Source organism: Mugil cephalus, chromosome 13 (genome assembly GCF_022458985.1).
Source record: "Mugil cephalus isolate CIBA_MC_2020 chromosome 13, CIBA_Mcephalus_1.1, whole genome shotgun sequence".
Taxonomy (NCBI): domain Eukaryota; kingdom Metazoa; phylum Chordata; class Actinopteri; order Mugiliformes; family Mugilidae; genus Mugil; species Mugil cephalus.
In genome coordinates, this window is record NC_061782.1 from 20,979,580 (window position 1) to 20,987,598 (window position 8,019).

Genomic DNA, 8,019 nt, shown 5'->3' on the forward strand with positions numbered 1-8,019 from the left:
TGTGTTTCTTTGAAAAGATCGATACATTAACCGTCACACCTAAACAACATCTGAGAACTACCGGCAATAAAGCCAGATGTGACAATGCTTCACATCTCCTGAGTATGAACAGTAAAGTTGTGCTTGAACACACCACAAACATTACTTCCAACACTCAATGCCGGTGTGAAAGGAAATAACTCTTCATACCAGCTGGTGGCAGTAGCCTGTATTCACTGTATTCATCCTACAAATGGGGTAAACTGGAAAAGCTAGGATTAGCGGAGAGGCGAGGAAGCTAGGAGGAGCTACAATCCGGCCCCTCGTGAATCAAACTGACCGGCTGGTCAACAGTTTACTCATTCTAGGTGAAAATGTTTGCGTACTGGACTGTTTTCATGAGATTTTTTTCTCATGCCAGCCAATCAGAGAGATCTCTCTGACCAACTCATTCCATCTCCAACTCAACATGCTGAATCGGCTGAAAATGGGATTCCATGACAGAGGTCAGACTAGTGCCAACGATACAGGACACTCGGCCAAAACTAGAGATACAGACTCTCACCAACGGCTTGACACTGGCAAACGGCCGACCGACAGCTTGGTGTGTCACGGCCCTTAAACAGACACAGTTTAGCAACTCTCACATGGTTTTATTGACAGGTGATCTCTTTGACGTACACTATGGAAATCGGAAAGTGTGTAAAGATTTCATCACAAAATTACGGAAACAACTTCATATACAATTTATTTTTGTTTTTTCACAGGAACCCCTCTTTGTTTTAAGAGAAAGGCTATGATGGTTTTTATATAATTATTTTCTCTACTATCGGTTTACGCCAATGTCTAGACTCCTTACTGACAAATTTGGAAACATATATACTGTATGTCAGACATCAAAAACTGTATTCCATCTAATGTCCAATTCTCCAAATTCAATTCAATCATGTCCAGAGCCTGTACAGTAAAACTGACAGTTTGGTGAACTGAAAAAGACACAACTTCATTTTACCCAGCTGGAAGTCACATCACAAGCTAACTGCACCAATTTGGTATTGATATCCTCAGTGTAAGGGGGGAAAATAAATTGACAAATTTCCCCATTTAATATTATTAACATTCCCATGCACTCAGAGATTTGCTCATCACAGTGCACAAACTTCCATTTCATGCACAACTCCCAGTCTGCCCCAGACCAACCCCGCCTCCCTCCCTCCGTTCCCCTCCTGCCTGGGGTTTCCTTTGATCTAAATTTGGCCTCAGTAGAAGATGTACACAGTCATTTTCATATGGAGGCTTTGAACACACTGATGGAGGGCCCGTTGCTGCTGCGCTCACTTTTATCCTCCGAGCCCTTTTCCTTTGGAACCCTGTGAGCATATGGTGAACACCCCTCACCGGAGTTTCTTACAACAGGAGGGGCCGCCCACTCTTAACATCTTCTATTCCCCGAGTCCTTCCATCACTCTGGGTTTAAAGATGTTGAAAATTAGTTACACTAGTCGAGCTAAGACAGCAACACTTCTGGGGCAAAGTTTATTCCAATAGACTCGAGAGGCTTTTAAATATCCAAGTGTCAGTGAACCTGAAAAATGAGCAACATAAAGATAGATGTGGCAAACTGATATCTGGATGTCACCCACCTGCTGCTCCTCTTTCTTCTGATTCAGGTTCTATGTAGGCGGTCATTCAAGCGAACCAACAGATCTCACAGAGGTTGAAATATTAAATATCTTTAATATAAGGATGGAAAACTGGATTTGCCCGTCAGATTTTTTTCATTTCTCCAAGTGAGTTCTGGGACATGAAGATCACCTTTCTCGCTCTGGTCTTTCACTTTGCTGAAACAGAAACCTGCCCATTGTTTGCTAACACAGAGCTACAGTCTTTTGGTCTCCTCGTCTCGAACCGAGCACCCCGTCATCTGCTGCCAAAACGTCCGTCAGGAGACAACGACCAAAGCAGATCTACTGTATCACAGTCTTGTCGTCAAAGAGCTCGGATTGAATGGATGCCTTTTGAAAAACGATGTTCCCTTGATGCTCGCGGAGAGTTCAGTCTGAGATTTGTGTTTCTCCAGCGAGGCTTTCAGACATGGGACAAAGATTTGACTGTCACCACAAATCAGCTAATGAAAACTCTACTTTTAATTGGGAGGAAAAAAAAATCATTCAATTGATATCAGGGAAGAGTCATATTCATTTGGAGATAAATTATTATTTAATGTTTCTCTATGGCTTTCTTGGTTAGACCTTTGTAAATGCTTTCGGCACTTAATAGTATTTTTGAGCTCAAATAAACAAATATGAACAGATGGAACAAGTGAAATAGCAATAAACCTTTAATGACAATTAAAACCTAATTAGAGCTGCCAAGACAGTCATTCATGTACTTGGTTTCTGGGGATGTAGATTTTCATCTGTGCGTTGTTAAATCCTTTTCTATGTGACGGCTGTTACACTTGCAAGTCTATGAACGAAAATACATGTGTTTTCCGGAAGGGATACAGCATCTATCTCATTACCATTTCTTAAATGTTTACAGCCATTGTCTTCCTTTACAGTGCAAACACCATGCTGTACATGTAAAACCGCTGCCAGGCTTGTTTTCATGCTTTTATCTTAAATACATTCTTTCCAGATTGTTCAGCCCTAGAAACTGGTAATTACCATATATTATCACCTCCACAAGCTCCACCACTAGGGCTGCCATGTTTGAGGTAATTATATCACTCCCAAGTTGTCTGTGTAATCACTTAACAGAAGCAGCAGCCTCGTATTCATGCAAGCTTTGACACAAACACAGACATGTTTGAGATGTTCCCTTTAGCCTCGGGTACAGAGAGGATGATGTACGTGGGCATGATTTCACTGATCCCTGTCCTCAGTCTGGCCTGAGGACAAGAATTATATGCTCCAATAGCAAAATAAAACGGAAATACACTTGACCACAACCAAAGGATTGTCTGGAGGAGACAGAAACAGGAAGTACAGAGAGTTTCTACTTAAAATTCAAAAGTGAAGCGCACACACACGGTTATAGTTGTTACTTTTGTTGCATGTTTTAGTTGGATCTGTTTAATAGTATAAAATAACATGTCCGTGGAAATGAAATTGATTGAAATTGAATGAAATTGATTGTTTAATTATATAATATGACATGTCCATGGATTTGTTAACAGGAACAGCAGCTTAAAGTTAAAAAACAAACAAAAAAAACCCCCAAAAAACTCTAAAACAAAAAAAAACATTTGTTTCCATTTTTTCTGCAGTTAGTTCAGTGCTGTTTCATTCCTATTAATAACAGAACACATTGATCAAGCATGTGCTAGTTTAGAGAGGCAGTAGCTGTTTAGTAGTTTAACACTAACAATTTGTACTTCCTTTGACTTGATATTAGTGTTCAAGTTTCCTGCTGAATGAAAATTTCACCAAAACCTTCACATGATGGTAGTAATTTAGGATTATTTTAAGGATGTATAATGACAGTGTGAGCTTGTTAGATAAATTGACAAACATTTTTATATATTTTTTGTCTGCTTTGGACCTTTGGTTCTATCTTGCTTGGGTTCATTATATGGAAAGCAGTGGCTCCTGCTATAAACACTCGGTAACTCACCAAATATGTCTTTATTTGTCTCTAAATGGCCCCTATTAAGGGTATTACTGTATTCACTTCTAGTTGCAGTGTATTTATATTGTAGATGAAAGAGATTTTAATATCTATTTGACCTGACCTCAAGCTGTTGCTGGAGATAGCTACCAAAAAAGTTTTTGTTATAACTTGTGTGAAATGACAGTTAAAGTTTTTCTTCATCTTCTTTTCTTTAACTGCAGATTCATCGCCTAAAAAACAAAAGCATTTTGTTCAAGGCCCTAAATGCAACAGAGAAAGTTCCAGTCCACTGTTTTGAGGACAGAAACCTGGACTGATAAAGCTAAGTAAAGAAACGTTTAAAACACAGGATTAGAAAACTGTTGGTTATAAAGTGAAATCATTTTTACATTAGCATCTCTGAGCTGTGATGTTCCGGTAACAAATATCTTTCCAAGTAAACACAAAGTCCTGGAATGAAACTCTAGCCTCCAGCATCTATACTTATAACTTAACCTCACCCTTACCCCGGGCCCATTTGAGGGTTTTAGATTGTAAACAGCACACCCATGTTGAGACACATCAGACTTTTTTCCATGCACCACAGACACCATTATCATTCCGGTGCTTATTTCAGCTGACTGTGATATTGTGCTGCGTTTCCGTGTTTGGTGTTGTCTGTTTCCAACGCGCCAGCTGTTGGGTTATTTATAACTGTGGTTGCTGATCTAAATGAGCTAGTAATTAGGCAGCTATGCTTTTGAGGAGACATCCACTCCTTCCCATCCATGCCTTCCTCCCTCCTTCCCTCCCTCCCTTGTTTTCTCCATCCCTCTGTTTTGCCCTCACTCTCACTCTCTCCCTGCTGTCCCCAAGCACGCCAGAAGACAAGCGGGAGATAAAGGGGAGACTTGACTTCACTGAATAATTGAAGGGGTTTTTACAAGTGAAACGGCTCACTATCTGACCCCATAAAGGCAACACACAGGGCCTTATCAGAGCCAAACAGAAATACTCGCATGCACATGCAGACGAATGCACAGTGGGTGTCATCAGGTCACGGGCAGAGCTAAAAAAAAGCCAGGCGGTTTTTAACAGGGTGTAGCTAGAAGCATCACCACTAACGGTCTACAACTTCACCCTGAACCTTTCCAAATAAAACAACAAAACAGGCCGTCACAGCTTCAGCAGACAGCAGAGGTGTTTTGTTTGCGTGCCCTCCCTCCTCTCTCCCTGTGTCATTACAAAAGAAGGCAGAAACATGCCTGTAAGCTGGGTTCCCCCAACGCCGCCCCGCGCCTTCCCTGGTGAGCACCCCTTTACCTCATGCTAATTTCCAACTTTCAAAGCTTGTAAACTTTATCTAATTATACACAAGTCGATAGACTCCCTTGCCCGGATTTTTGGCAGGTTGCAGTGTTAATTTATGAAAAACAAATCTGAAATATGCAGATGTCTTTTGTTTGAAGCAGCTGTTTGGTCGTGTTGCCAGGTTTCAATCAGGCAGCCTCTGGGGACGCCCTCGTGTGCGATCAGTGGCCAAGGCCCCTGTTTGATGTCTGACAGGGACGGAGGGACGAGGCTTAAGTGTGTGCGCTCACCCATAGCCAATGCACAATTACTGTACAGGGTGTGCATGCGCCCAAACTACTGCTGTTCAGTTTTATTTATTTTTCAATGACATGTTATCATGTGAAATATCCACTCATTTATAAGAATGAAGAAGTACAAATAACAATTGATAATATTTAACTAAATTCTTTTCCTGTTACTTTTCTAAAATTGCTCAGAAGCCACATCCAAGATGATTCTTTCCTCTAATCATTTTATTTTCACCTACAACATATGACTTCTTTATGCAGGAGAATGAATGTGAGGCTTGTTTTAGTATCCAATGTAATTTTCAAGATGAAGAATCTTGCTCATCTTTTTTTTTGACCCTCACAGTGTTTCCTCGCCTACAACTAAAGCAGATCACATCGGATCCCTCCCTCCTACAAAATGCAAAAGGTAAGTGAGCTTGGTTATGACCTCTCATGTGAACTTTGATCTGCATTGTAATTTAAATGGAAGGATGATTCTCGAAGCCGAAAAAACACCGAAGATGCAAAGTTTTAGCCACCGGGATGCCAAGACACATTTACAACGGCCGTGTTCTGACAAACGCTGTCAGCCGTATTCATTGCTAATTTATGGCGCTCATTAAGTGACGCGGAACACACAAAAAAACACAGCAATTATCATTTATCTTGATATATTATTTACTAGGGATCATTTTCCTGCTTGGTGGGGGACTGGGGGCGAGAGAGATGGAGGGGAGGAGGAACGAGAAGGAGGGGGGTGAGGGAGGGAGGACCACAGGGGTTTGAAGACAGCTGGCACGAGAGAGTCAGAGACAGATATAGAAGACAAGAAAGACAATGTGATGAGGGCGTTTGAAGTGATCGGGATATTGTTTTTCTAGAATTTATCTAAGGTTTTTGTATAAAAGCTTTTGCTGAGGAAAATTGAGCAAATCAGACGTGAAGGAAACAGTTGGAGTTAAGTACTCCAACCTGTTTTTATTTATTTATTTATTTTATCAGCTATTTCCACACACATGACTTTGATGAGCGATTTTAGGATCATATTGTTAAATCCCACACTTTTCTTCTCACATGTTATAAAGTACACTGATTATATTCCACAAATATTATACGCAATGGAGTCAGTCTCATTGTTAAGAGCTGTCAATTAACTGTTTTTAGACAGAACTTAGATAACACTTGATCAATATATGGATCATATGACATATAGAATATATATGATAAGCAATATAGAGGAAAAATGTGATTGATCTGTTCACCATGGTTCAATTGATCGTTAGCCACTCATTTAAGCTTTCCGTCGACATTACCACACAGTGTCACGCTGGGATGATACTGTTGTAATTATTTACTATTAATTGTTTGTTCTTTTTGGCCTCAGTGTAATTGCTGTTAATACCGAAAGTTTGATGCAAGAGCGAATCTGCAAAGCTACTTTAAAACGATGTTCTTCCAAAGGTAACAGAGATAAAGAGTCTCATCGGGTACAACCTTAACTCCAAACGAGTGGAGACATCCGCCTTGAAACCACAAAATGTTGTTTTGTTTGAAAAACAAACCACTGATGCGGAGGCATCCGGATGTCTCACTTTGTTTTACATGAGATGCCTACTGTGTACACATACATGTAACTGAATTTATTAGTCGTAGCTTGTGAAAGGTATCTCTGTTGGACACTGCAAATTACTGTGCACTATGCTATTATACGCAGCCTTTTCCACATTTTACCAAAAATAATGACAATGGATCCAGTTTTTGTAAACAACAGCAGATAATCTCCCCGATTTGTCTCTGATGTCCTGATATGTTTTTTTCCTTCCTTCGTCCTCATTACACCAGACCTGGCAGTTAGTCATGGAAATGTCACTGAGATCGCACTGTAATTAACTTTATGAATGTTCTGCATCCCCGCCTTGTTTTCTTTCTCCGCACAATTTTACATACTTCACTTTCTCTCTGTCTCTTTGTCTTGTTGTCTTCGTCTGCATCTCAACATAATCTCCCCCACGCCTCCTCTGTCAGTGCTGTCTGTTATTTTTTTCCATCCTGTTTTCTGGAGCTCTGTTCATTTATTTCTCACAGCTTTCTGTCTGATCCCTTTCTGTTTTTCTTCTCTACTTCCTTTTCCTCATTTCTGTCCCAGTCTTTCTTTCCCTCTCTCTGTATCAACCAAATTTTTCCTCCTTTTGTGTCTTGGTGACAGATGCCTAATTGAATGATGGATGTCCTCTATTATGCCCTAATTGAACTCCCTTTTCTTCGATTGGTCGGTGCTTGTGCAGCTGGGCTCCTCTGATTGGCCGGATAGATCGTGTCGAGGGTTCAGGGGTGCGTTGCTGGTAGGGTTGCCACTCCTGCCAGCGAGTGGCGGCTGGCAGGAGGGGCAGCGCCACTCTCCATCTGTCTCCTCACACACACTTACGCAAACACAGACTGATGCTAGTGATGAGTAACCCACCCACCCCCATCACCCCAGCCTGTATTCTCACCTCTCACACAAGGGAATGATGTGGGTGTGACAGAGTGCACATGCTCTTGTGAATCTTAATAAATTATGCAAATGCACACTGTTGAAAGGCCAGATATTAATTATAAGCATTTTTGCTGTTTTAGTGTTTTCTGCACGTTGACATTCTGCCCTTGCGGTTTTGTCTTTGTACTTTTGTCCAGCCTGATGCTGCTCAGCTCAACTCCCTCGATTCAAACGCCACCCCCCTCCGGCTTCACCTCTTCCACCCGAGCAATGTCACGCACGCGGTTAATCTCGCGCTCGAGCAAAGGACACATACAGTGGGGGAAATAAGTATTTGATCCCCTGCTGAATTTGTAAGTTTGCCCACTTCCATAGAATTGATCAGAC